We start from the raw sequence: 17,640 nt of genomic DNA, 5'->3' as shown, positions 1-17,640 counted from the left end.
TTGGGCTATTTGAAGAAGAAAAAAAAGAGACTCTTTCAGGCTTTCTGAAGAAACTGAGAGACTATTTTAGGAATTTTGAGGGGAAAAAAGACAATTTAGGATTTTTGAAACATTTCATTGACTCTTTTTTTTTTTTTTTTTTTTAAACAATAAAGCTTACAGCACCTGGTATTCCCAGGCGGTCTCCCATCCAAGTACTAACCAGGCCCGACCCTGCTTAGCTTCCGAGATCAGACGAGTTCGGGCGTTCTCAAGGTGGTATGGCCGTAAGCGAAATCTGCAGCCAAAATTGGGCTATTTGAAGAAGAAAAAAAAGAGACTCTTTCAGGCTTTCTGAAGAAACTGAGAGACTATTTCAGGAATTTTGAGGGGAAAAAAGACAATTTAGGATTTTTGAAACATTTCATTGACTCTTTTTTTTTTTTTTTTTTTTTAAACAATAAAGCTTACAGCACCTGGTATTCCCAGGCGGTCTCCCATCCAAGTACTAACCAGGCCCGACCCTGCTTAGCTTCCGAGATCAGACGAGTTCGGGCGTTCTCAAGGTGGTATGGCCGTAAGCGAAATCTGCAGCCAAAATTGGGCTATTTGAAGAAGAAAAAAAAGAGACTCTTTCAGGCTTTCTGAAGAAACTGAGAGACTATTTCAGGAATTTTGAGGGGAAAAAAGACAATTTAGGATTTTTGAAACATTTCATTGACTCTTTTTTTTTTTTTTTTAAACAATAAAGCTTACAGCACCTGGTATTCCCAGGCGGTCTCCCATCCAAGTACTAACCAGGCCCGACCCTGCTTAGCTTCCGAGATCAGACGAGTTCGGGCGTTCTCAAGGTGGTATGGCCGTAAGCGAAATCTGCAGCCAAAATTGGGCTATTTGAAGAAGAAAAAAAAGAGACTCTTTCAGGCTTTCTGAAGAAACTGAGAGACTATTTCAGGAATTTTGAGGGGAAAAAAGACAATTTAGGATTTTTGAAACATTTCATTGACTCTTTTTTTTTTTTTTTTTTTTTAAACAATAAAGCTTACAGCACCTGGTATTCCCAGGCGGTCTCCCATCCAAGTACTAACCAGGCCCGACCCTGCTTAGCTTCCGAGATCAGACGAGTTCGGGCGTTCTCAAGGTGGTATGGCCGTAAGCGAAATCTGCAGCCAAAATTGGGCTATTTGAAGAAGAAAAAAAAGAGACTCTTTCAGGCTTTCTGAAGAAACTGAGAGACTATTTCAGGAATTTTGAGGGGAAAAAAGACAATTTAGGATTTTTGAAACATTTCATTGACTCTTTTTTTTTTTTTTTTTTTTTAAACAATAAAGCTTACAGCACCTGGTATTCCCAGGCGGTCTCCCATCCAAGTACTAACCAGGCCCGACCCTGCTTAGCTTCCGAGATCAGACGAGTTCGGGCGTTCTCAAGGTGGTATGGCCGTAAGCGAAATCTGTTGCCAAAATTGGGCTATTTGAATGGTTAGAACATTAGGGTTGTAAACTACATAAAGCTTACAGCACCTGGTATTCCCAGGCGGTCTCCCATCCAAGTACTAACCAGGCCCGACCCTGCTTAGCTTCCGAGATCAGACGAGTTCGGGCGTTCTCAAGGTGGTATGGCCGTAAGCGAAATCTGCTGCCAAAATTGGGCTATTTGAATGGTTAGAACATTAGGGTAGTAAACTACATAAAGCTTACAGCACCTGGTATTCCCAGGCGGTCTCCCATCCAAGTACTAACCAGGCCCGACCCTGCTTAGCTTCCGAGATCAGACGAGTTCGGGCGTTCTCAAGGTGGTATGGCCGTAAGCGAAATCTGCTGCCAAAATTGGGCTATTTGAATGGTTAGAACATTAGGGTAGTAAACTACATAAAGCTTACAGCACCTGGTATTCCCAGGCGGTCTCCCATCCAAGTACTAACCAGGCCCGACCCTGCTTAGCTTCCGAGATCAGACGAGTTCGGGCGTTCTCAAGGTGGTATGGCCGTAAGCGAAATCTGCTGCCAAAATTGGGCTATTTGAATGGTTAGAACATTAGGGTTGTAAACTACATAAAGCTTACAGCACCTGGTATTCCCAGGCGGTCTCCCATCCAAGTACTAACCAGGCCCGACCCTGCTTAGCTTCCGAGATCAGACGAGTTCGGGCGTTCTCAAGGTGGTATGGCCGTAAGCGAAATCTGCTGCCAAAATTGGGCTATTTGAATGGTTAGAACATTAGGGTAGTAAACTACATAAAGCTTACAGCACCTGGTATTCCCAGGCGGTCTCCCATCCAAGTACTAACCAGGCCCGACCCTGCTTAGCTTCCGAGATCAGACGAGTTCGGGCGTTCTCAAGGTGGTATGGCCGTAAGCGAAATCTGCAGCCAAAATTGGGCTATTTGAAGAAGAAAAAAAAGAGACTCTTTCAGGCTTTCTGAAGAAACTGAGAGACTATTTCAGGAATTTTGAGGGGAAAAAAGACAATTTAGGATTTTTGAAACATTTCATTGACTCTTTTTTTTTTTTTTTTTTTTAAACAATAAAGCTTACAGCACCTGGTATTCCCAGGCGGTCTCCCATCCAAGTACTAACCAGGCCCGACCCTGCTTAGCTTCCGAGATCAGACGAGTTCGGGCGTTCTCAAGGTGGTATGGCCGTAAGCGAAATCTGCAGCCAAAATTGGGCTATTTGAAGAAGAAAAAAAAGAGACTCTTTCAGGCTTTCTGAAGAAACTGAGAGACTATTTCAGGAATTTTGAGGGGAAAAAAGACAATTTAGGATTTTTGAAACATTTCATTGACTCTTTTTTTTTTTTTTTTTTTTTAAACAATAAAGCTTACAGCACCTGGTATTCCCAGGCGGTCTCCCATCCAAGTACTAACCAGGCCCGACCCTGCTTAGCTTCCGAGATCAGACGAGTTCGGGCGTTCTCAAGGTGGTATGGCCGTAAGCGAAATCTGCAGCCAAAATTGGGCTATTTGAAGAAGAAAAAAAAGAGACTCTTTCAGGCTTTCTGAAGAAACTGAGAGACTATTTCAGGAATTTTGAGGGGGAAAAAGACAATTTAGGATTTTTGAAACATTTCATTGACTCTTTTTTTTTTTTTTTTTTTTTTAAACAATAAAGCTTACAGCACCTGGTATTCCCAGGCGGTCTCCCATCCAAGTACTAACCAGGCCCGACCCTGCTTAGCTTCCGAGATCAGACGAGTTCGGGCGTTCTCAAGGTGGTATGGCCGTAAGCGAAATCTGTTGCCAAAATTGGGCTATTTGAATGGTTAGAACATTAGGGTTGTAAACTACATAAAGCTTACAGCACCTGGTATTCCCAGGCGGTCTCCCATCCAAGTACTAACCAGGCCCGACCCTGCTTAGCTTCCGAGATCAGACGAGTTCGGGCGTTCTCAAGGTGGTATGGCCGTAAGCGAAATCTGCTGCCAAAATTGGGCTATTTGAATGGTTAGAACATTAGGGTAGTAAACTACATAAAGCTTACAGCACCTGGTATTCCCAGGCGGTCTCCCATCCAAGTACTAACCAGGCCCGACCCTGCTTAGCTTCCGAGATCAGACGAGTTCGGGCGTTCTCAAGGTGGTATGGCCGTAAGCGAAATCTGCTGCCAAAATTGGGCTATTTGAATGGTTAGAACATTAGGGTAGTAAACTACATAAAGCTTACAGCACCTGGTATTCCCAGGCGGTCTCCCATCCAAGTACTAACCAGGCCCGACCCTGCTTAGCTTCCGAGATCAGACGAGTTCGGGCGTTCTCAAGGTGGTATGGCCGTAAGCGAAATCTGCTGCCAAAATTGGGCTATTTGAATGGTTAGAACATTAGGGTAGTAAACTACATAAAGCTTACAGCACCTGGTATTCCCAGGCGGTCTCCCATCCAAGTACTAACCAGGCCCGACCCTGCTTAGCTTCCGAGATCAGACGAGTTCGGGCGTTCTCAAGGTGGTATGGCCGTAAGCGAAATCTGCTGCCAAAATTGGGCTATTTGAATGGTTAGAACATTAGGGTAGTAAACTACATAAAGCTTACAGCACCTGGTATTCCCAGGCGGTCTCCCATCCAAGTACTAACCAGGCCCGACCCTGCTTAGCTTCCGAGATCAGACGAGTTCGGGCGTTCTCAAGGTGGTATGGCCGTAAGCGAAATCTGCTGCCAAAATTGGGCTATTTGAATGGTTAGAACATTAGGGTAGTAAACTACATAAAGCTTACAGCACCTGGTATTCCCAGGCGGTCTCCCATCCAAGTACTAACCAGGCCCGACCCTGCTTAGCTTCCGAGATCAGACGAGTTCGGGCGTTCTCAAGGTGGTATGGCCGTAAGCGAAATCTGCTGCCAAAATTGGGCTATTTGAATGGTTAGAACATTAGGGTTGTAAACTACATAAAGCTTACAGCACCTGGTATTCCCAGGCGGTCTCCCATCCAAGTACTAACCAGGCCCGACCCTGCTTAGCTTCCGAGATCAGACGAGTTCGGGCGTTCTCAAGGTGGTATGGCCGTAAGCGAAATCTGCTGCCAAAATTGGGCTATTTGAATGGTTAGAACATTAGGGTAGTAAACTACATAAAGCTTACAGCACCTGGTATTCCCAGGCGGTCTCCCATCCAAGTACTAACCAGGCCCGACCCTGCTTAGCTTCCGAGATCAGACGAGTTCGGGCGTTCTCAAGGTGGTATGGCCGTAAGCGAAATCTGCAGCCAAAATTGGGCTATTTGAAGAAGAAAAAAAAGAGACTCTTTCAGGCTTTCTGAAGAAACTGAGAGACTATTTCAGGAATTTTGAGGGGAAAAAAGACAATTTAGGATTTTTGAAACATTTCATTGACTCTTTTTTTTTTTTTTTTTTTTTAAACAATAAAGCTTACAGCACCTGGTATTCCCAGGCGGTCTCCCATCCAAGTACTAACCAGGCCCGACCCTGCTTAGCTTCCGAGATCAGACGAGTTCGGGCGTTCTCAAGGTGGTATGGCCGTAAGCGAAATCTGCAGCCAAAATTGGGCTATTTGAAGAAGAAAAAAAAGAGACTCTTTCAGGCTTTCTGAAGAAACTGAGAGACTATTTCAGGAATTTTGAGGGGAAAAAAGACAATTTAGGATTTTTGAAACATTTCATTGACTCTTTTTTTTTTTTTTTTTTTTTAAACAATAAAGCTTACAGCACCTGGTATTCCCAGGCGGTCTCCCATCCAAGTACTAACCAGGCCCGACCCTGCTTAGCTTCCGAGATCAGACGAGTTCGGGCGTTCTCAAGGTGGTATGGCCGTAAGCGAAATCTGCAGCCAAAATTGGGCTATTTGAAGAAGAAAAAAAAGAGACTCTTTCAGGCTTTCTGAAGAAACTGAGAGACTATTTCAGGAATTTTGAGGGGAAAAAAGACAATTTAGGATTTTTGAAACATTTCATTGACTCTTTTTTTTTTTTTTTTAAACAATAAAGCTTACAGCACCTGGTATTCCCAGGCGGTCTCCCATCCAAGTACTAACCAGGCCCGACCCTGCTTAGCTTCCGAGATCAGACGAGTTCGGGCGTTCTCAAGGTGGTATGGCCGTAAGCGAAATCTGCAGCCAAAATTGGGCTATTTGAAGAAGAAAAAAAAGAGACTCTTTCAGGCTTTCTGAAGAAACTGAGAGACTATTTCAGGAATTTTGAGGGGAAAAAAGACAATTTAGGATTTTTGAAACATTTCATTGACTCTTTTTTTTTTTTTTTTTTTTTAAACAATAAAGCTTACAGCACCTGGTATTCCCAGGCGGTCTCCCATCCAAGTACTAACCAGGCCCGACCCTGCTTAGCTTCCGAGATCAGACGAGTTCGGGCGTTCTCAAGGTGGTATGGCCGTAAGCGAAATCTGCTGCCAAAATTGGGCTATTTGAATGGTTAGAACATTAGGGTAGTAAACTACATAAAGCTTACAGCACCTGGTATTCCCAGGCGGTCTCCCATCCAAGTACTAACCAGGCCCGACCCTGCTTAGCTTCCGAGATCAGACGAGTTCGGGCGTTCTCAAGGTGGTATGGCCGTAAGCGAAATCTGCTGCCAAAATTGGGCTATTTGAATGGTTAGAACATTAGGGTAGTAAACTACATAAAGCTTACAGCACCTGGTATTCCCAGGCGGTCTCCCATCCAAGTACTAACCAGGCCCGACCCTGCTTAGCTTCCGAGATCAGACGAGTTCGGGCGTTCTCAAGGTGGTATGGCCGTAAGCGAAATCTGCAGCCAAAATTGGGCTATTTGAAGAAGAAAAAAAAGAGACTCTTTCAGGCTTTCTGAAGAAACTGAGAGACTATTTCAGGAATTTTGAGGGGAAAAAAGACAATTTAGGATTTTTGAAACATTTCATTGACTCTTTTTTTTTTTTTTTTAAACAATAAAGCTTACAGCACCTGGTATTCCCAGGCGGTCTCCCATCCAAGTACTAACCAGGCCCGACCCTGCTTAGCTTCCGAGATCAGACGAGTTCGGGCGTTCTCAAGGTGGTATGGCCGTAAGCGAAATCTGCAGCCAAAATTGGGCTATTTGAAGAAGAAAAAAAAGAGACTCTTTCAGGCTTTCTGAAGAAACTGAGAGACTATTTCAGGAATTTTGAGGGGAAAAAAGACAATTTAGGATTTTTGAAACATTTCATTGACTCTTTTTTTTTTTTTTTTTTAAACAATAAAGCTTACAGCACCTGGTATTCCCAGGCGGTCTCCCATCCAAGTACTAACCAGGCCCGACCCTGCTTAGCTTCCGAGATCAGACGAGTTCGGGCGTTCTCAAGGTGGTATGGCCGTAAGCGAAATCTGCTGCCAAAATTGGGCTATTTGAATGGTTAGAACATTAGGGTAGTAAACTACATAAAGCTTACAGCACCTGGTATTCCCAGGCGGTCTCCCATCCAAGTACTAACCAGGCCCGACCCTGCTTAGCTTCCGAGATCAGACGAGTTCGGGCGTTCTCAAGGTGGTATGGCCGTAAGCGAAATCTGCTGCCAAAATTGGGCTATTTGAATGGTTAGAACATTAGGGTAGTAAACTACATAAAGCTTACAGCACCTGGTATTCCCAGGCGGTCTCCCATCCAAGTACTAACCAGGCCCGACCCTGCTTAGCTTCCGAGATCAGACGAGTTCGGGCGTTCTCAAGGTGGTATGGCCGTAAGCGAAATCTGCTGCCAAAATTGGGCTATTTGAATGGTTAGAACATTAGGGTAGTAAACTACATAAAGCTTACAGCACCTGGTATTCCCAGGCGGTCTCCCATCCAAGTACTAACCAGGCCCGACCCTGCTTAGCTTCCGAGATCAGACGAGTTCGGGCGTTCTCAAGGTGGTATGGCCGTAAGCGTAATCTGCTGCCAAAATTGGGCTATTTGAATGGTTAGAACATTAGGGTAGTAAACTACATAAAGCTTACAGCACCTGGTATTCCCAGGCGGTCTCCCAACCAAGTACTAACCAGGCCCGACCCTGCTTAGCTTCCGAGATCAGACGAGTTCTGGCGTTCTCAAGGTGGTATGGCCGTAAGCGAAATCTGCTGCCAAAATTGGGCTATTTGAATGGTTAGAACATTAGGGTAGTAAACTACATAAAGCTTACAGCACCTGGTATTCCCAGGCGGTCTCCCATCCAAGTACTAACCAGGCCCGACCCTGCTTAGCTTCCGAGATCAGACGAGTTCGGGCGTTCTCAAGGTGGTATGGCCGTAAGCGAAATCTGCTGCCAAAATTGGGCTATTTGAATGGTTAGAACATTAGGGTAGTAAACTACATAAAGCTTACAGCACCTGGTATTCCCAGGCGGTCTCCCATCCAAGTACTAACCAGGCCCGACCCTGCTTAGCTTCCGAGATCAGACGAGTTCGGGCGTTCTCAAGGTGGTATGGCCGTAAGCGAAATCTGCTGCCAAAATTGGGCTATTTGAATGGTTAGAACATTAGGGTAGTAAACTACATAAAGCTTACAGCACCTGGTATTCCCAGGCGGTCTCCCATCCAAGTACTAACCAGGCCCGACCCTGCTTAGCTTCCGAGATCAGACGAGTTCGGGCGTTCTCAAGGTGGTATGGCCGTAAGCGAAATCTGCAGCCAAAATTGGGCTATTTGAAGAAGAAAAAAAAGAGACTCTTTCAGGCTTTCTGAAGAAACTGAGAGACTATTTCAGGAATTTTGAGGGGAAAAAAGACAATTTAGGATTTTTGAAACATTTCATTGACTCTTTTTTTTTTTTTTAAACAATAAAGCTTACAGCACCTGGTATTCCCAGGCGGTCTCCCATCCAAGTACTAACCAGGCCCGACCCTGCTTAGCTTCCGAGATCAGACGAGTTCGGGCGTTCTCAAGGTGGTATGGCCGTAAGCGAAATCTGCTGCCAAAATTGGGCTATTTGAAGAAGAAAAAAAAGAGACTCTTTCAGGCTTTCTGAAGAAACTGAGAGACTATTTCAGGAATTTTGAGGGGAAAAAAGACAATTTAGGATTTTTGAAACATTTCATTGACTCTTTTTTTTTTTTTTTTTTAAACAATAAAGCTTACAGCACCTGGTATTCCCAGGCGGTCTCCCATCCAAGTACTAACCAGGCCCGACCCTGCTTAGCTTCCGAGATCAGACGAGTTCGGGCGTTCTCAAGGTGGTATGGCCGTAAGCGAAATCTGCTGCCAAAATTGGGCTATTTGAATGGTTAGAACATTAGGGTTGTAAACTACATAAAGCTTACAGCACCTGGTATTCCCAGGCGGTCTCCCATCCAAGTACTAACCAGGCCCGACCCTGCTTAGCTTCCGAGATCAGACGAGTTCGGGCGTTCTCAAGGTGGTATGGCCGTAAGCGAAATCTGCTGCCAAAATTGGGCTATTTGAATGGTTAGAACATTAGGGTAGTAAACTACAAAAAGCTTACAGCACCTGGTATTCCCAGGCGGTCTCCCATCCAAGTACTAACCAGGCCCGACCCTGCTTAGCTTCCGAGATCAGACGAGTTCGGGCGTTCTCAAGGTGGTATGGCCGTAAGCGAAATCTCCTGCCAAAATTGGGCTATTTGAATGGTTAGAACATTAGGGTAGTAAACTACATAAAGCTTACAGCACCTGGTATTCCCAGGCGGTCTCCCATCCAAGTACTAACCAGGCCCGACCCTGCTTAGCTTCCGAGATCAGACGAGTTCGGGCGTTCTCAAGGTGGTATGGCCGTAAGCGAAATCTGCTGCCAAAATTGGGCTATTTGAATGGTTAGAACATTAGGGTAGTAAACTACATAAAGCTTACAGCACCTGGTATTCCCAGGCGGTCTCCCATCCAAGTACTAACCAGGCCCGACCCTGCTTAGCTTCCGAGATCAGACGAGTTCGGGCGTTCTCAAGGTGGTATGGCCGTAAGCGAAATCTGCTGCCAAAATTGGGCTATTTGAAGAAGAAAAAAAAGAGACTCTTTCAGGCTTTCTGAAGAAACTGAGAGACTATTTCAGGAATTTTGAGGGGAAAAAAGACAATTTAGGATTTTTGAAACATTTCATTGACTCTTTTTTTTTTTTTTTTTTTTTAAACAATAAAGCTTACAGCACCTGGTATTCCCAGGCGGTCTCCCATCCAAGTACTAACCAGGCCCGACCCTGCTTAGCTTCCGAGATCAGACGAGTTCGGGCGTTCTCAAGGTGGTATGGCCGTAAGCGAAATCTGCTGCCAAAATTGGGCTATTTGAATGGTTAGAACATTAGGGTAGTAAACTACATAAAGCTTACAGCACCTGGTATTCCCAGGCGGTCTCCCATCCAAGTACTAACCAGGCCCGACCCTGCTTAGCTTCCGAGATCAGACGAGTTCGGGCGTTCTCAAGGTGGTATGGCCGTAAGCGAAATCTGCTGCCAAAATTGGGCTATTTGAATGGTTAGAACATTAGGGTAGTAAACTACATAAAGCTTACAGCACCTGGTATTCCCAGGCGGTCTCCCATCCAAGTACTAACCAGGCCCGACCCTGCTTAGCTTCCGAGATCAGACGAGTTCGGGCGTTCTCAAGGTGGTATGGCCGTAAGCGAAATCTGCTGCCAAAATTGGGCTATTTGAATGGTTAGAACATTAGGGTAGTAAACTACATAAAGCTTACAGCACCTGGTATTCCCAGGCGGTCTCCCATCCAAGTACTAACCAGGCCCGACCCTGCTTAGCTTCCGAGATCAGACGAGTTCGGGCGTTCTCAAGGTGGTATGGCCGTAAGCGAAATCTGCTGCCAAAATTGGGCTATTTGAATGGTTAGAACATTAGGGTAGTAAACTACATAAAGCTTACAGCACCTGGTATTCCCAGGCGGTCTCCCATCCAAGTACTAACCAGGCCCGACCCTGCTTAGCTTCCGAGATCAGACGAGTTCGGGCGTTCTCAAGGTGGTATGGCCGTAAGCGAAATCTGCTGCCAAAATTGGGCTATTTGAATGGTTAGAACATTAGGGTAGTAAACTACATAAAGCTTACAGCACCTGGTATTCCCAGGCGGTCTCCCATCCAAGTACTAACCAGGCCCGACCCTGCTTAGCTTCCGAGATCAGGCGAGTTCGGGCGTTCTCAAGGTGGTATGGCCGTAAGCGAAATCTGCTGCCAAAATTGGGCTATTTGAATGGTTAGAACATTAGGGTAGTAAACTACATAAAGCTTACAGCACCTGGTATTCCCAGGCGGTCTCCCATCCAAGTACTAACCAGGCCCGACCCTGCTTAGCTTCCGAGATCAGACGAGTTCGGGCGTTCTCAAGGTGGTATGGCCGTAAGCGAAATCTGCTGCCAAAATTGGGCTATTTGAATGGTTAGAACATTAGGGTAGTAAACTACATAAAGCTTACAGCACCTGGTATTCCCAGGCGGTCTCCCATCCAAGTACTAACCAGGCCCGACCCTGCTTAGCTTCCGAGATCAGACGAGTTCGGGCGTTCTCAAGGTGGTATGGCCGTAAGCGAAATCTGCTGCCAAAATTGGGCTATTTGAATGGTTAGAACATTAGGGTAGTAAACTACATAAAGCTTACAGCACCTGGTATTCCCAGGCGGTCTCCCATCCAAGTACTAACCAGGCCCGACCCTGCTTAGCTTCCGAGATCAGACGAGTTCGGGCGTTCTCAAGGTGGTATGGCCGTAAGCGAAATCTGCTGCCAAAATTGGGCTATTTGAAGAAGAAAAAAAAGAGACTCTTTCAGGCTTTCTGAAGAAACTGAGAGACTATTTCAGGAATTTTGAGGGGAAAAAAGACAATTTAGGATTTTTGAAACATTTCATTGACTCTTTTTTTTTTTTTTTTTTTAAACAATAAAGCTTACAGCACCTGGTATTCCCAGGCGGTCTCCCATCCAAGTACTAACCAGGCCCGACCCTGCTTAGCTTCCGAGATCAGACGAGTTCGGGCGTTCTCAAGGTGGTATGGCCGTAAGCGAAATCTGCTGCCAAAATTGGGCTATTTGAATGGTTAGAACATTAGGGTTGTAAACTACATAAAGCTTACAGCACCTGGTATTCCCAGGCGGTCTCCCATCCAAGTACTAACCAGGCCCGACCCTGCTTAGCTTCCGAGATCAGACGAGTTCGGGCGTTCTCAAGGTGGTATGGCCGTAAGCGAAATCTGCTGCCAAAATTGGGCTATTTGAATGGTTAGAACATTAGGGTAGTAAACTACATAAAGCTTACAGCACCTGGTATTCCCAGGCGGTCTCCCATCCAAGTACTAACCAGGCCCGACCCTGCTTAGCTTCCGAGATCAGACGAGTTCGGGCGTTCTCAAGGTGGTATGGCCGTAAGCGAAATCTGCTGCCAAAATTGGGCTATTTGAATGGTTAGAACATTAGGGTAGTAAACTACATAAAGCTTACAGCACCTGGTATTCCCAGGCGGTCTCCCATCCAAGTACTAACCAGGCCCGACCCTGCTTAGCTTCCGAGATCAGACGAGTTCGGGCGTTCTCAAGGTGGTATGGCCGTAAGCGAAATCTGCTGCCAAAATTGGGCTATTTGAATGGTTAGAACATTAGGGTAGTAAACTACATAAAGCTTACAGCACCTGGTATTCCCAGGCGGTCTCCCATCCAAGTACTAACCAGGCCCGACCCTGCTTAGCTTCCGAGATCAGACGAGTTCGGGCGTTCTCAAGGTGGTATGGCCGTAAGCAAAATCTGCTGCCAAAATTGGGCTATTTGAATGGTTAGAACATTAGGGTAGTAAACTACATAAAGCTTACAGCACCTGGTATTCCCAGGCGGTCTCCCATCCAAGTACTAACCAGGCCCGACCCTGCTTAGCTTCCGAGATCAGACGAGTTCGGGCGTTCTCAAGGTGGTATGGCCGTAAGCGGAATCTGCTGCCAAAATTGGGCTATTTGAATGGTTAGAACATTAGGGTAGTAAACTACATAAAGCTTACAGCACCTGGTATTCCCAGGCGGTCTCCCATCCAAGTACTAACCAGGCCCGACCCTGCTTAGCTTCCGAGATCAGACGAGTTCGGGCGTTCTCAAGGTGGTATGGCCGTAAGCGAAATCTGCTGCCAAAATTGGGCTATTTGAATGGTTAGAACATTAGGGTAGTAAACTACATAAAGCTTACAGCACCTGGTATTCCCAGGCGGTCTCCCATCCAAGTACTAACCAGGCCCGACCCTGCTTAGCTTCCGAGATCAGACGAGTTCGGGCGTTCTCAAGGTGGTATGGCAGTAAGCGAAATCTGCTGCCAAAATTGGGCTATTTGAATGGTTAGAACATTAGGGTAGTAAACTACATAAAGCTTACAGCACCTGGTATTCCCAGGCGGTCTCCCATCCAAGTACTAACCAGGCCCGACCCTGCTTAGCTTCCGAGATCAGACGAGTTCGGGCGTTCTCAAGGTGGTATGGCCGTAAGCGAAATCTGCTGCCAAAATTGGGCTATTTGAATGGTTAGAACATTAGGGTAGTAAACTACATAAAGCTTACAGCACCTGGTATTCCCAGGCGGTCTCCCATCCAAGTACTAACCAGGCCCGACCCTGCTTAGCTTCCGAGATCAGACGAGTTCGGGCGTTCTCAAGGTGGTATGGCCGTAAGCGAAATCTGCTGCCAAAATTGGGCTATTTGAATGGTTAGAACATTAGGGTTGTAAACTACATAAAGCTTACAGCACCTGGTATTCCCAGGCGGTCTCCCATCCAAGTACTAACCAGGCCCGACCCTGCTTAGCTTCCGAGATCAGACGAGTTCGGGCGTTCTCAAGGTGGTATGGCCGTAAGCGAAATCTGCTGCCAAAATTGGGCTATTTGAATGGTTAGAACATTAGGGTAGTAAACTACAAAAAGCTTACAGCACCTGGTATTCCCAGGCGGTCTCCCATCCAAGTACTAACCAGGCCCGACCCTGCTTAGCTTCCGAGATCAGACGAGTTCGGGCGTTCTCAAGGTGGTATGGCCGTAAGCGAAATCTCCTGCCAAAATTGGGCTATTTGAATGGTTAGAACATTAGGGTAGTAAACTACATAAAGCTTACAGCACCTGGTATTCCCAGGCGGTCTCCCATCCAAGTACTAACCAGGCCCGACCCTGCTTAGCTTCCGAGATCAGACGAGTTCGGGCGTTCTCAAGGTGGTATGGCCGTAAGCGAAATCTGCTGCCAAAATTGGGCTATTTGAATGGTTAGAACATTAGGGTAGTAAACTACATAAAGCTTACAGCACCTGGTATTCCCAGGCGGTCTCCCATCCAAGTACTAACCAGGCCCGACCCTGCTTAGCTTCCGAGATCAGACGAGTTCGGGCGTTCTCAAGGTGGTATGGCCGTAAGCGAAATCTGCTGCCAAAATTGGGCTATTTGAAGAAGAAAAAAAAGAGACTCTTTCAGGCTTTCTGAAGAAACTGAGAGACTATTTCAGGAATTTTGAGGGGAAAAAAGACAATTTAGGATTTTTGAAACATTTCATTGACTCTTTTTTTTTTTTTTTTTTTTTAAACAATAAAGCTTACAGCACCTGGTATTCCCAGGCGGTCTCCCATCCAAGTACTAACCAGGCCCGACCCTGCTTAGCTTCCGAGATCAGACGAGTTCGGGCGTTCTCAAGGTGGTATGGCCGTAAGCGAAATCTGCTGCCAAAATTGGGCTATTTGAATGGTTAGAACATTAGGGTAGTAAACTACATAAAGCTTACAGCACCTGGTATTCCCAGGCGGTCTCCCATCCAAGTACTAACCAGGCCCGACCCTGCTTAGCTTCCGAGATCAGACGAGTTCGGGCGTTCTCAAGGTGGTATGGCCGTAAGCGAAATCTGCTGCCAAAATTGGGCTATTTGAATGGTTAGAACATTAGGGTAGTAAACTACATAAAGCTTACAGCACCTGGTATTCCCAGGCGGTCTCCCATCCAAGTACTAACCAGGCCCGACCCTGCTTAGCTTCCGAGATCAGACGAGTTCGGGCGTTCTCAAGGTGGTATGGCCGTAAGCGAAATCTGCTGCCAAAATTGGGCTATTTGAATGGTTAGAACATTAGGGTAGTAAACTACATAAAGCTTACAGCACCTGGTATTCCCAGGCGGTCTCCCATCCAAGTACTAACCAGGCCCGACCCTGCTTAGCTTCCGAGATCAGACGAGTTCGGGCGTTCTCAAGGTGGTATGGCCGTAAGCGAAATCTGCTGCCAAAATTGGGCTATTTGAATGGTTAGAACATTAGGGTAGTAAACTACATAAAGCTTACAGCACCTGGTATTCCCAGGCGGTCTCCCATCCAAGTACTAACCAGGCCCGACCCTGCTTAGCTTCCGAGATCAGACGAGTTCGGGCGTTCTCAAGGTGGTATGGCCGTAAGCGAAATCTGCTGCCAAAATTGGGCTATTTGAATGGTTAGAACATTAGGGTAGTAAACTACATAAAGCTTACAGCACCTGGTATTCCCAGGCGGTCTCCCATCCAAGTACTAACCAGGCCCGACCCTGCTTAGCTTCCGAGATCAGGCGAGTTCGGGCGTTCTCAAGGTGGTATGGCCGTAAGCGAAATCTGCTGCCAAAATTGGGCTATTTGAATGGTTAGAACATTAGGGTAGTAAACTACATAAAGCTTACAGCACCTGGTATTCCCAGGCGGTCTCCCATCCAAGTACTAACCAGGCCCGACCCTGCTTAGCTTCCGAGATCAGACGAGTTCGGGCGTTCTCAAGGTGGTATGGCCGTAAGCGAAATCTGCTGCCAAAATTGGGCTATTTGAATGGTTAGAACATTAGGGTAGTAAACTACATAAAGCTTACAGCACCTGGTATTCCCAGGCGGTCTCCCATCCAAGTACTAACCAGGCCCGACCCTGCTTAGCTTCCGAGATCAGACGAGTTCGGGCGTTCTCAAGGTGGTATGGCCGTAAGCGAAATCTGCTGCCAAAATTGGGCTATTTGAATGGTTAGAACATTAGGGTAGTAAACTACATAAAGCTTACAGCACCTGGTATTCCCAGGCGGTCTCCCATCCAAGTACTAACCAGGCCCGACCCTGCTTAGCTTCCGAGATCAGACGAGTTCGGGCGTTCTCAAGGTGGTATGGCCGTAAGCGAAATCTGCTGCCAAAATTGGGCTATTTGAAGAAGAAAAAAAAGAGACTCTTTCAGGCTTTCTGAAGAAACTGAGAGACTATTTCAGGAATTTTGAGGGGAAAAAAGACAATTTAGGATTTTTGAAACATTTCATTGACTCTTTTTTTTTTTTTTTTTTTAAACAATAAAGCTTACAGCACCTGGTATTCCCAGGCGGTCTCCCATCCAAGTACTAACCAGGCCCGACCCTGCTTAGCTTCCGAGATCAGACGAGTTCGGGCGTTCTCAAGGTGGTATGGCCGTAAGCGAAATCTGCTGCCAAAATTGGGCTATTTGAATGGTTAGAACATTAGGGTTGTAAACTACATAAAGCTTACAGCACCTGGTATTCCCAGGCGGTCTCCCATCCAAGTACTAACCAGGCCCGACCCTGCTTAGCTTCCGAGATCAGACGAGTTCGGGCGTTCTCAAGGTGGTATGGCCGTAAGCGAAATCTGCTGCCAAAATTGGGCTATTTGAATGGTTAGAACATTAGGGTAGTAAACTACATAAAGCTTACAGCACCTGGTATTCCCAGGCGGTCTCCCATCCAAGTACTAACCAGGCCCGACCCTGCTTAGCTTCCGAGATCAGACGAGTTCGGGCGTTCTCAAGGTGGTATGGCCGTAAGCGAAATCTGCTGCCAAAATTGGGCTATTTGAATGGTTAGAACATTAGGGTAGTAAACTACTTAAAGCTTACAGCACCTGGTATTCCCAGGCGGTCTCCCATCCAAGTACTAACCAGGCCCGACCCTGCTTAGCTTCCGAGATCAGACGAGTTCGGGCGTTCTCAAGGTGGTATGGCCGTAAGCGAAATCTGCTGCCAAAATTGGGCTATTTGAATGGTTAGAACATTAGGGTAGTAAACTACATAAAGCTTACAGCACCTGGTATTCCCAGGCGGTCTCCCATCCAAGTACTAACCAGGCCCGACCCTGCTTAGCTTCCGAGATCAGACGAGTTCGGGCGTTCTCAAGGTGGTATGGCCGTAAGCGAAATCTGCTGCCAAAATTGGGCTATTTGAATGGTTAGAACATTAGGGTAGTAAACTACATAAAGCTTACAGCACCTGGTATTCCCAGGCGGTCTCCCATCCAAGTACTAACCAGGCCCGACCCTGCTTAGCTTCCGAGATCAGACGAGTTCGGGCGTTCTCAAGGTGGTATGGCCGTAAGCGAAATCTGCTGCCAAAATTGGGCTATTTGAATGGTTAGAACATTAGGGTAGTAAACTACATAAAGCTTACAGCACCTGGTATTCCCAGGCGGTCTCCCATCCAAGTACTAACCAGGCCCGACCCTGCTTAGCTTCCGAGATCAGACGAGTTCGGGCGTTCTCAAGGTGGTATGGCCGTAAGCGAAATCTGCAGCCAAAATTGGGCTATTTGAAGAAGAAAAAAAAGAGACTCTTTCAGGCTTTCTGAAGAAACTGAGAGACTATTTCAGGAATTTTGAGGGGAAAAAAGACAATTTAGGATTTTTGAAACATTTCATTGACTCTTTTTTTTTTTTTTTTAAACAATAAAGCTTACAGCACCTGGTATTCCCAGGCGGTCTCCCATCCAAGTACTAACCAGGCCCGACCCTGCTTAGCTTCCGAGATCAGACGAGTTCGGGCGTTCTCAAGGTGGTATGGCCGTAAGCGAAATCTGCAGCCAAAATTGGGCTATTTGAAGAAGAAAAAAAAGAGACTCTTTCAGGCTTTCTGAAGAAACTGAGAGACTATTTCAGGAATTTTGAGGGGAAAAAAGACAATTTAGGATTTTTGAAACATTTCATTGACTCTTTTTTTTTTTTTTTTTTTTAAACAATAAAGCTTACAGCACCTGGTATTCCCAGGCGGTCTCCCATCCAAGTACTAACCAGGCCCGACCCTGCTTAGCTTCCGAGATCAGACGAGTTCGGGCGTTCTCAAGGTGGTATGGCCGTAAGCGAAATCTGCTGCCAAAATTGGGCTATTTGAATGGTTAGAACATTAGGGTAGTAAACTACATAAAGCTTACAGCACCTGGTATTCCCAGGCGGTCTCCCATCCAAGTACTAACCAGGCCCGACCCTGCTTAGCTTCCGAGATCAGACGAGTTCGGGCGTTCTCAAGGTGGTATGGCCGTAAGCGAAATCTGCTGCCAAAATTGGGCTATTTGAAT

At 46.2% G+C, this 17,640-nt stretch overlaps 84 non-coding genes across 84 annotated transcripts; all 84 read right to left on the bottom strand.

The window, feature by feature from the left end:
* Positions 1 to 153: 153 nt before the first annotated feature.
* Positions 154 to 272, bottom strand: LOC148993447 (5S ribosomal RNA). The gene has a single exon (XR_016159104.1). It is a non-coding gene; the product is annotated as a 5S ribosomal RNA (ribosomal RNA).
* Positions 273 to 443: 171 nt separating this feature from the next.
* On the bottom strand, positions 444 to 562 carry LOC148993446 (5S ribosomal RNA). Its single transcript, XR_016159103.1, has one exon. It is a non-coding gene; the product is annotated as a 5S ribosomal RNA (ribosomal RNA).
* A 166-nt stretch (positions 563 to 728) lies between these two features.
* Positions 729 to 847, bottom strand: LOC148993445 (5S ribosomal RNA). Its single transcript, XR_016159102.1, has one exon. It is a non-coding gene; the product is annotated as a 5S ribosomal RNA (ribosomal RNA).
* Positions 848 to 1,018: 171 nt separating this feature from the next.
* On the bottom strand, positions 1,019 to 1,137 carry LOC148993444 (5S ribosomal RNA). Its single transcript, XR_016159101.1, has one exon. It is a non-coding gene; the product is annotated as a 5S ribosomal RNA (ribosomal RNA).
* Positions 1,138 to 1,308: 171 nt separating this feature from the next.
* On the bottom strand, positions 1,309 to 1,427 carry LOC148993443 (5S ribosomal RNA). The gene has a single exon (XR_016159099.1). It is a non-coding gene; the product is annotated as a 5S ribosomal RNA (ribosomal RNA).
* A 63-nt stretch (positions 1,428 to 1,490) lies between these two features.
* On the bottom strand, positions 1,491 to 1,609 carry LOC148993442 (5S ribosomal RNA). Its single transcript, XR_016159098.1, has one exon. It is a non-coding gene; the product is annotated as a 5S ribosomal RNA (ribosomal RNA).
* A 63-nt stretch (positions 1,610 to 1,672) lies between these two features.
* Positions 1,673 to 1,791, bottom strand: LOC148993441 (5S ribosomal RNA). The gene has a single exon (XR_016159097.1). It is a non-coding gene; the product is annotated as a 5S ribosomal RNA (ribosomal RNA).
* A 63-nt stretch (positions 1,792 to 1,854) lies between these two features.
* LOC148993440 (5S ribosomal RNA) lies at positions 1,855 to 1,973 on the bottom strand. Its single transcript, XR_016159096.1, has one exon. It is a non-coding gene; the product is annotated as a 5S ribosomal RNA (ribosomal RNA).
* A 63-nt stretch (positions 1,974 to 2,036) lies between these two features.
* Positions 2,037 to 2,155, bottom strand: LOC148993439 (5S ribosomal RNA). Its single transcript, XR_016159095.1, has one exon. It is a non-coding gene; the product is annotated as a 5S ribosomal RNA (ribosomal RNA).
* Positions 2,156 to 2,218: 63 nt separating this feature from the next.
* Positions 2,219 to 2,337, bottom strand: LOC148993438 (5S ribosomal RNA). Its single transcript, XR_016159093.1, has one exon. It is a non-coding gene; the product is annotated as a 5S ribosomal RNA (ribosomal RNA).
* Positions 2,338 to 2,507: 170 nt separating this feature from the next.
* Positions 2,508 to 2,626, bottom strand: LOC148993437 (5S ribosomal RNA). The gene has a single exon (XR_016159092.1). It is a non-coding gene; the product is annotated as a 5S ribosomal RNA (ribosomal RNA).
* A 171-nt stretch (positions 2,627 to 2,797) lies between these two features.
* Positions 2,798 to 2,916, bottom strand: LOC148993436 (5S ribosomal RNA). The gene has a single exon (XR_016159091.1). It is a non-coding gene; the product is annotated as a 5S ribosomal RNA (ribosomal RNA).
* A 172-nt stretch (positions 2,917 to 3,088) lies between these two features.
* On the bottom strand, positions 3,089 to 3,207 carry LOC148993435 (5S ribosomal RNA). The gene has a single exon (XR_016159090.1). It is a non-coding gene; the product is annotated as a 5S ribosomal RNA (ribosomal RNA).
* A 63-nt stretch (positions 3,208 to 3,270) lies between these two features.
* LOC148993434 (5S ribosomal RNA) lies at positions 3,271 to 3,389 on the bottom strand. The gene has a single exon (XR_016159089.1). It is a non-coding gene; the product is annotated as a 5S ribosomal RNA (ribosomal RNA).
* A 63-nt stretch (positions 3,390 to 3,452) lies between these two features.
* On the bottom strand, positions 3,453 to 3,571 carry LOC148993433 (5S ribosomal RNA). The gene has a single exon (XR_016159088.1). It is a non-coding gene; the product is annotated as a 5S ribosomal RNA (ribosomal RNA).
* Positions 3,572 to 3,634: 63 nt separating this feature from the next.
* On the bottom strand, positions 3,635 to 3,753 carry LOC148993432 (5S ribosomal RNA). Its single transcript, XR_016159087.1, has one exon. It is a non-coding gene; the product is annotated as a 5S ribosomal RNA (ribosomal RNA).
* A 63-nt stretch (positions 3,754 to 3,816) lies between these two features.
* On the bottom strand, positions 3,817 to 3,935 carry LOC148993431 (5S ribosomal RNA). Its single transcript, XR_016159086.1, has one exon. It is a non-coding gene; the product is annotated as a 5S ribosomal RNA (ribosomal RNA).
* Positions 3,936 to 3,998: 63 nt separating this feature from the next.
* On the bottom strand, positions 3,999 to 4,117 carry LOC148993430 (5S ribosomal RNA). The gene has a single exon (XR_016159085.1). It is a non-coding gene; the product is annotated as a 5S ribosomal RNA (ribosomal RNA).
* A 63-nt stretch (positions 4,118 to 4,180) lies between these two features.
* On the bottom strand, positions 4,181 to 4,299 carry LOC148993429 (5S ribosomal RNA). Its single transcript, XR_016159084.1, has one exon. It is a non-coding gene; the product is annotated as a 5S ribosomal RNA (ribosomal RNA).
* Positions 4,300 to 4,362: 63 nt separating this feature from the next.
* On the bottom strand, positions 4,363 to 4,481 carry LOC148993428 (5S ribosomal RNA). Its single transcript, XR_016159082.1, has one exon. It is a non-coding gene; the product is annotated as a 5S ribosomal RNA (ribosomal RNA).
* Positions 4,482 to 4,544: 63 nt separating this feature from the next.
* LOC148993427 (5S ribosomal RNA) lies at positions 4,545 to 4,663 on the bottom strand. Its single transcript, XR_016159081.1, has one exon. It is a non-coding gene; the product is annotated as a 5S ribosomal RNA (ribosomal RNA).
* Positions 4,664 to 4,834: 171 nt separating this feature from the next.
* LOC148993426 (5S ribosomal RNA) lies at positions 4,835 to 4,953 on the bottom strand. The gene has a single exon (XR_016159080.1). It is a non-coding gene; the product is annotated as a 5S ribosomal RNA (ribosomal RNA).
* A 171-nt stretch (positions 4,954 to 5,124) lies between these two features.
* On the bottom strand, positions 5,125 to 5,243 carry LOC148993425 (5S ribosomal RNA). Its single transcript, XR_016159079.1, has one exon. It is a non-coding gene; the product is annotated as a 5S ribosomal RNA (ribosomal RNA).
* A 166-nt stretch (positions 5,244 to 5,409) lies between these two features.
* On the bottom strand, positions 5,410 to 5,528 carry LOC148993424 (5S ribosomal RNA). The gene has a single exon (XR_016159078.1). It is a non-coding gene; the product is annotated as a 5S ribosomal RNA (ribosomal RNA).
* A 171-nt stretch (positions 5,529 to 5,699) lies between these two features.
* LOC148993423 (5S ribosomal RNA) lies at positions 5,700 to 5,818 on the bottom strand. The gene has a single exon (XR_016159077.1). It is a non-coding gene; the product is annotated as a 5S ribosomal RNA (ribosomal RNA).
* Positions 5,819 to 5,881: 63 nt separating this feature from the next.
* LOC148993422 (5S ribosomal RNA) lies at positions 5,882 to 6,000 on the bottom strand. The gene has a single exon (XR_016159076.1). It is a non-coding gene; the product is annotated as a 5S ribosomal RNA (ribosomal RNA).
* A 63-nt stretch (positions 6,001 to 6,063) lies between these two features.
* LOC148993421 (5S ribosomal RNA) lies at positions 6,064 to 6,182 on the bottom strand. The gene has a single exon (XR_016159075.1). It is a non-coding gene; the product is annotated as a 5S ribosomal RNA (ribosomal RNA).
* A 166-nt stretch (positions 6,183 to 6,348) lies between these two features.
* Positions 6,349 to 6,467, bottom strand: LOC148993420 (5S ribosomal RNA). The gene has a single exon (XR_016159074.1). It is a non-coding gene; the product is annotated as a 5S ribosomal RNA (ribosomal RNA).
* A 168-nt stretch (positions 6,468 to 6,635) lies between these two features.
* On the bottom strand, positions 6,636 to 6,754 carry LOC148993419 (5S ribosomal RNA). Its single transcript, XR_016159073.1, has one exon. It is a non-coding gene; the product is annotated as a 5S ribosomal RNA (ribosomal RNA).
* A 63-nt stretch (positions 6,755 to 6,817) lies between these two features.
* On the bottom strand, positions 6,818 to 6,936 carry LOC148993418 (5S ribosomal RNA). Its single transcript, XR_016159071.1, has one exon. It is a non-coding gene; the product is annotated as a 5S ribosomal RNA (ribosomal RNA).
* Positions 6,937 to 6,999: 63 nt separating this feature from the next.
* On the bottom strand, positions 7,000 to 7,118 carry LOC148993417 (5S ribosomal RNA). The gene has a single exon (XR_016159070.1). It is a non-coding gene; the product is annotated as a 5S ribosomal RNA (ribosomal RNA).
* Positions 7,119 to 7,181: 63 nt separating this feature from the next.
* Positions 7,182 to 7,300, bottom strand: LOC148993416 (5S ribosomal RNA). The gene has a single exon (XR_016159069.1). It is a non-coding gene; the product is annotated as a 5S ribosomal RNA (ribosomal RNA).
* A 63-nt stretch (positions 7,301 to 7,363) lies between these two features.
* Positions 7,364 to 7,482, bottom strand: LOC148993415 (5S ribosomal RNA). Its single transcript, XR_016163294.1, has one exon. It is a non-coding gene; the product is annotated as a 5S ribosomal RNA (ribosomal RNA).
* A 63-nt stretch (positions 7,483 to 7,545) lies between these two features.
* LOC148993414 (5S ribosomal RNA) lies at positions 7,546 to 7,664 on the bottom strand. Its single transcript, XR_016159068.1, has one exon. It is a non-coding gene; the product is annotated as a 5S ribosomal RNA (ribosomal RNA).
* Positions 7,665 to 7,727: 63 nt separating this feature from the next.
* Positions 7,728 to 7,846, bottom strand: LOC148993413 (5S ribosomal RNA). The gene has a single exon (XR_016159067.1). It is a non-coding gene; the product is annotated as a 5S ribosomal RNA (ribosomal RNA).
* A 63-nt stretch (positions 7,847 to 7,909) lies between these two features.
* LOC148993412 (5S ribosomal RNA) lies at positions 7,910 to 8,028 on the bottom strand. Its single transcript, XR_016159066.1, has one exon. It is a non-coding gene; the product is annotated as a 5S ribosomal RNA (ribosomal RNA).
* A 164-nt stretch (positions 8,029 to 8,192) lies between these two features.
* Positions 8,193 to 8,311, bottom strand: LOC148993411 (5S ribosomal RNA). The gene has a single exon (XR_016159065.1). It is a non-coding gene; the product is annotated as a 5S ribosomal RNA (ribosomal RNA).
* A 168-nt stretch (positions 8,312 to 8,479) lies between these two features.
* Positions 8,480 to 8,598, bottom strand: LOC148993410 (5S ribosomal RNA). Its single transcript, XR_016159064.1, has one exon. It is a non-coding gene; the product is annotated as a 5S ribosomal RNA (ribosomal RNA).
* Positions 8,599 to 8,661: 63 nt separating this feature from the next.
* LOC148993409 (5S ribosomal RNA) lies at positions 8,662 to 8,780 on the bottom strand. The gene has a single exon (XR_016159063.1). It is a non-coding gene; the product is annotated as a 5S ribosomal RNA (ribosomal RNA).
* Positions 8,781 to 8,843: 63 nt separating this feature from the next.
* Positions 8,844 to 8,962, bottom strand: LOC148993408 (5S ribosomal RNA). Its single transcript, XR_016159062.1, has one exon. It is a non-coding gene; the product is annotated as a 5S ribosomal RNA (ribosomal RNA).
* A 63-nt stretch (positions 8,963 to 9,025) lies between these two features.
* Positions 9,026 to 9,144, bottom strand: LOC148993407 (5S ribosomal RNA). Its single transcript, XR_016159060.1, has one exon. It is a non-coding gene; the product is annotated as a 5S ribosomal RNA (ribosomal RNA).
* Positions 9,145 to 9,207: 63 nt separating this feature from the next.
* LOC148993406 (5S ribosomal RNA) lies at positions 9,208 to 9,326 on the bottom strand. The gene has a single exon (XR_016159059.1). It is a non-coding gene; the product is annotated as a 5S ribosomal RNA (ribosomal RNA).
* A 171-nt stretch (positions 9,327 to 9,497) lies between these two features.
* Positions 9,498 to 9,616, bottom strand: LOC148993405 (5S ribosomal RNA). The gene has a single exon (XR_016159058.1). It is a non-coding gene; the product is annotated as a 5S ribosomal RNA (ribosomal RNA).
* Positions 9,617 to 9,679: 63 nt separating this feature from the next.
* LOC148993404 (5S ribosomal RNA) lies at positions 9,680 to 9,798 on the bottom strand. Its single transcript, XR_016159057.1, has one exon. It is a non-coding gene; the product is annotated as a 5S ribosomal RNA (ribosomal RNA).
* A 63-nt stretch (positions 9,799 to 9,861) lies between these two features.
* Positions 9,862 to 9,980, bottom strand: LOC148993403 (5S ribosomal RNA). The gene has a single exon (XR_016159056.1). It is a non-coding gene; the product is annotated as a 5S ribosomal RNA (ribosomal RNA).
* Positions 9,981 to 10,043: 63 nt separating this feature from the next.
* On the bottom strand, positions 10,044 to 10,162 carry LOC148993402 (5S ribosomal RNA). The gene has a single exon (XR_016159055.1). It is a non-coding gene; the product is annotated as a 5S ribosomal RNA (ribosomal RNA).
* Positions 10,163 to 10,225: 63 nt separating this feature from the next.
* Positions 10,226 to 10,344, bottom strand: LOC148993401 (5S ribosomal RNA). The gene has a single exon (XR_016159054.1). It is a non-coding gene; the product is annotated as a 5S ribosomal RNA (ribosomal RNA).
* A 63-nt stretch (positions 10,345 to 10,407) lies between these two features.
* Positions 10,408 to 10,526, bottom strand: LOC148993400 (5S ribosomal RNA). Its single transcript, XR_016162419.1, has one exon. It is a non-coding gene; the product is annotated as a 5S ribosomal RNA (ribosomal RNA).
* Positions 10,527 to 10,589: 63 nt separating this feature from the next.
* Positions 10,590 to 10,708, bottom strand: LOC148993399 (5S ribosomal RNA). Its single transcript, XR_016159053.1, has one exon. It is a non-coding gene; the product is annotated as a 5S ribosomal RNA (ribosomal RNA).
* A 63-nt stretch (positions 10,709 to 10,771) lies between these two features.
* Positions 10,772 to 10,890, bottom strand: LOC148993398 (5S ribosomal RNA). Its single transcript, XR_016159052.1, has one exon. It is a non-coding gene; the product is annotated as a 5S ribosomal RNA (ribosomal RNA).
* Positions 10,891 to 10,953: 63 nt separating this feature from the next.
* On the bottom strand, positions 10,954 to 11,072 carry LOC148993397 (5S ribosomal RNA). Its single transcript, XR_016159051.1, has one exon. It is a non-coding gene; the product is annotated as a 5S ribosomal RNA (ribosomal RNA).
* Positions 11,073 to 11,241: 169 nt separating this feature from the next.
* On the bottom strand, positions 11,242 to 11,360 carry LOC148993396 (5S ribosomal RNA). The gene has a single exon (XR_016159049.1). It is a non-coding gene; the product is annotated as a 5S ribosomal RNA (ribosomal RNA).
* A 63-nt stretch (positions 11,361 to 11,423) lies between these two features.
* LOC148993395 (5S ribosomal RNA) lies at positions 11,424 to 11,542 on the bottom strand. The gene has a single exon (XR_016159048.1). It is a non-coding gene; the product is annotated as a 5S ribosomal RNA (ribosomal RNA).
* Positions 11,543 to 11,605: 63 nt separating this feature from the next.
* Positions 11,606 to 11,724, bottom strand: LOC148993394 (5S ribosomal RNA). Its single transcript, XR_016159047.1, has one exon. It is a non-coding gene; the product is annotated as a 5S ribosomal RNA (ribosomal RNA).
* A 63-nt stretch (positions 11,725 to 11,787) lies between these two features.
* On the bottom strand, positions 11,788 to 11,906 carry LOC148993393 (5S ribosomal RNA). The gene has a single exon (XR_016159046.1). It is a non-coding gene; the product is annotated as a 5S ribosomal RNA (ribosomal RNA).
* Positions 11,907 to 11,969: 63 nt separating this feature from the next.
* LOC148993392 (5S ribosomal RNA) lies at positions 11,970 to 12,088 on the bottom strand. Its single transcript, XR_016159045.1, has one exon. It is a non-coding gene; the product is annotated as a 5S ribosomal RNA (ribosomal RNA).
* Positions 12,089 to 12,151: 63 nt separating this feature from the next.
* On the bottom strand, positions 12,152 to 12,270 carry LOC148993391 (5S ribosomal RNA). Its single transcript, XR_016159044.1, has one exon. It is a non-coding gene; the product is annotated as a 5S ribosomal RNA (ribosomal RNA).
* A 63-nt stretch (positions 12,271 to 12,333) lies between these two features.
* On the bottom strand, positions 12,334 to 12,452 carry LOC148993390 (5S ribosomal RNA). The gene has a single exon (XR_016159043.1). It is a non-coding gene; the product is annotated as a 5S ribosomal RNA (ribosomal RNA).
* A 63-nt stretch (positions 12,453 to 12,515) lies between these two features.
* LOC148993389 (5S ribosomal RNA) lies at positions 12,516 to 12,634 on the bottom strand. Its single transcript, XR_016162431.1, has one exon. It is a non-coding gene; the product is annotated as a 5S ribosomal RNA (ribosomal RNA).
* A 63-nt stretch (positions 12,635 to 12,697) lies between these two features.
* LOC148993388 (5S ribosomal RNA) lies at positions 12,698 to 12,816 on the bottom strand. Its single transcript, XR_016159042.1, has one exon. It is a non-coding gene; the product is annotated as a 5S ribosomal RNA (ribosomal RNA).
* A 63-nt stretch (positions 12,817 to 12,879) lies between these two features.
* On the bottom strand, positions 12,880 to 12,998 carry LOC148993387 (5S ribosomal RNA). The gene has a single exon (XR_016159041.1). It is a non-coding gene; the product is annotated as a 5S ribosomal RNA (ribosomal RNA).
* Positions 12,999 to 13,061: 63 nt separating this feature from the next.
* LOC148993386 (5S ribosomal RNA) lies at positions 13,062 to 13,180 on the bottom strand. The gene has a single exon (XR_016159040.1). It is a non-coding gene; the product is annotated as a 5S ribosomal RNA (ribosomal RNA).
* Positions 13,181 to 13,243: 63 nt separating this feature from the next.
* On the bottom strand, positions 13,244 to 13,362 carry LOC148993385 (5S ribosomal RNA). The gene has a single exon (XR_016159038.1). It is a non-coding gene; the product is annotated as a 5S ribosomal RNA (ribosomal RNA).
* A 63-nt stretch (positions 13,363 to 13,425) lies between these two features.
* On the bottom strand, positions 13,426 to 13,544 carry LOC148993384 (5S ribosomal RNA). Its single transcript, XR_016159037.1, has one exon. It is a non-coding gene; the product is annotated as a 5S ribosomal RNA (ribosomal RNA).
* Positions 13,545 to 13,607: 63 nt separating this feature from the next.
* LOC148993383 (5S ribosomal RNA) lies at positions 13,608 to 13,726 on the bottom strand. The gene has a single exon (XR_016159036.1). It is a non-coding gene; the product is annotated as a 5S ribosomal RNA (ribosomal RNA).
* Positions 13,727 to 13,897: 171 nt separating this feature from the next.
* Positions 13,898 to 14,016, bottom strand: LOC148993382 (5S ribosomal RNA). Its single transcript, XR_016159035.1, has one exon. It is a non-coding gene; the product is annotated as a 5S ribosomal RNA (ribosomal RNA).
* Positions 14,017 to 14,079: 63 nt separating this feature from the next.
* Positions 14,080 to 14,198, bottom strand: LOC148993381 (5S ribosomal RNA). Its single transcript, XR_016159034.1, has one exon. It is a non-coding gene; the product is annotated as a 5S ribosomal RNA (ribosomal RNA).
* A 63-nt stretch (positions 14,199 to 14,261) lies between these two features.
* LOC148993380 (5S ribosomal RNA) lies at positions 14,262 to 14,380 on the bottom strand. The gene has a single exon (XR_016159033.1). It is a non-coding gene; the product is annotated as a 5S ribosomal RNA (ribosomal RNA).
* A 63-nt stretch (positions 14,381 to 14,443) lies between these two features.
* Positions 14,444 to 14,562, bottom strand: LOC148993379 (5S ribosomal RNA). The gene has a single exon (XR_016159032.1). It is a non-coding gene; the product is annotated as a 5S ribosomal RNA (ribosomal RNA).
* Positions 14,563 to 14,625: 63 nt separating this feature from the next.
* On the bottom strand, positions 14,626 to 14,744 carry LOC148993378 (5S ribosomal RNA). The gene has a single exon (XR_016159031.1). It is a non-coding gene; the product is annotated as a 5S ribosomal RNA (ribosomal RNA).
* A 63-nt stretch (positions 14,745 to 14,807) lies between these two features.
* LOC148993377 (5S ribosomal RNA) lies at positions 14,808 to 14,926 on the bottom strand. The gene has a single exon (XR_016162418.1). It is a non-coding gene; the product is annotated as a 5S ribosomal RNA (ribosomal RNA).
* Positions 14,927 to 14,989: 63 nt separating this feature from the next.
* On the bottom strand, positions 14,990 to 15,108 carry LOC148993376 (5S ribosomal RNA). The gene has a single exon (XR_016159030.1). It is a non-coding gene; the product is annotated as a 5S ribosomal RNA (ribosomal RNA).
* Positions 15,109 to 15,171: 63 nt separating this feature from the next.
* On the bottom strand, positions 15,172 to 15,290 carry LOC148993375 (5S ribosomal RNA). Its single transcript, XR_016159029.1, has one exon. It is a non-coding gene; the product is annotated as a 5S ribosomal RNA (ribosomal RNA).
* Positions 15,291 to 15,353: 63 nt separating this feature from the next.
* LOC148993374 (5S ribosomal RNA) lies at positions 15,354 to 15,472 on the bottom strand. The gene has a single exon (XR_016159027.1). It is a non-coding gene; the product is annotated as a 5S ribosomal RNA (ribosomal RNA).
* Positions 15,473 to 15,641: 169 nt separating this feature from the next.
* Positions 15,642 to 15,760, bottom strand: LOC148993373 (5S ribosomal RNA). The gene has a single exon (XR_016159026.1). It is a non-coding gene; the product is annotated as a 5S ribosomal RNA (ribosomal RNA).
* A 63-nt stretch (positions 15,761 to 15,823) lies between these two features.
* LOC148993372 (5S ribosomal RNA) lies at positions 15,824 to 15,942 on the bottom strand. The gene has a single exon (XR_016159025.1). It is a non-coding gene; the product is annotated as a 5S ribosomal RNA (ribosomal RNA).
* Positions 15,943 to 16,005: 63 nt separating this feature from the next.
* On the bottom strand, positions 16,006 to 16,124 carry LOC148993371 (5S ribosomal RNA). The gene has a single exon (XR_016159024.1). It is a non-coding gene; the product is annotated as a 5S ribosomal RNA (ribosomal RNA).
* A 63-nt stretch (positions 16,125 to 16,187) lies between these two features.
* Positions 16,188 to 16,306, bottom strand: LOC148993370 (5S ribosomal RNA). The gene has a single exon (XR_016159023.1). It is a non-coding gene; the product is annotated as a 5S ribosomal RNA (ribosomal RNA).
* A 63-nt stretch (positions 16,307 to 16,369) lies between these two features.
* Positions 16,370 to 16,488, bottom strand: LOC148993369 (5S ribosomal RNA). The gene has a single exon (XR_016159022.1). It is a non-coding gene; the product is annotated as a 5S ribosomal RNA (ribosomal RNA).
* A 63-nt stretch (positions 16,489 to 16,551) lies between these two features.
* Positions 16,552 to 16,670, bottom strand: LOC148993368 (5S ribosomal RNA). Its single transcript, XR_016159021.1, has one exon. It is a non-coding gene; the product is annotated as a 5S ribosomal RNA (ribosomal RNA).
* Positions 16,671 to 16,733: 63 nt separating this feature from the next.
* On the bottom strand, positions 16,734 to 16,852 carry LOC148993367 (5S ribosomal RNA). The gene has a single exon (XR_016159020.1). It is a non-coding gene; the product is annotated as a 5S ribosomal RNA (ribosomal RNA).
* Positions 16,853 to 17,018: 166 nt separating this feature from the next.
* On the bottom strand, positions 17,019 to 17,137 carry LOC148993366 (5S ribosomal RNA). The gene has a single exon (XR_016159019.1). It is a non-coding gene; the product is annotated as a 5S ribosomal RNA (ribosomal RNA).
* Positions 17,138 to 17,307: 170 nt separating this feature from the next.
* LOC148993365 (5S ribosomal RNA) lies at positions 17,308 to 17,426 on the bottom strand. The gene has a single exon (XR_016159018.1). It is a non-coding gene; the product is annotated as a 5S ribosomal RNA (ribosomal RNA).
* Positions 17,427 to 17,489: 63 nt separating this feature from the next.
* LOC148993364 (5S ribosomal RNA) lies at positions 17,490 to 17,608 on the bottom strand. The gene has a single exon (XR_016159016.1). It is a non-coding gene; the product is annotated as a 5S ribosomal RNA (ribosomal RNA).
* Between the last annotated feature and the right edge of the window lie 32 nt (positions 17,609 to 17,640).

The sequence above is a fragment of the Pimephales promelas genome, chromosome 3 (genome assembly GCF_988280905.1).
Source record: "Pimephales promelas chromosome 3, fPimPro1.hap1.1, whole genome shotgun sequence".
NCBI classification, from domain to species: domain Eukaryota; kingdom Metazoa; phylum Chordata; class Actinopteri; order Cypriniformes; family Leuciscidae; genus Pimephales; species Pimephales promelas.
Note: the sequence above shows the minus strand (reverse complement) of the source record. Positions and strands in the feature narration are given on the sequence as shown.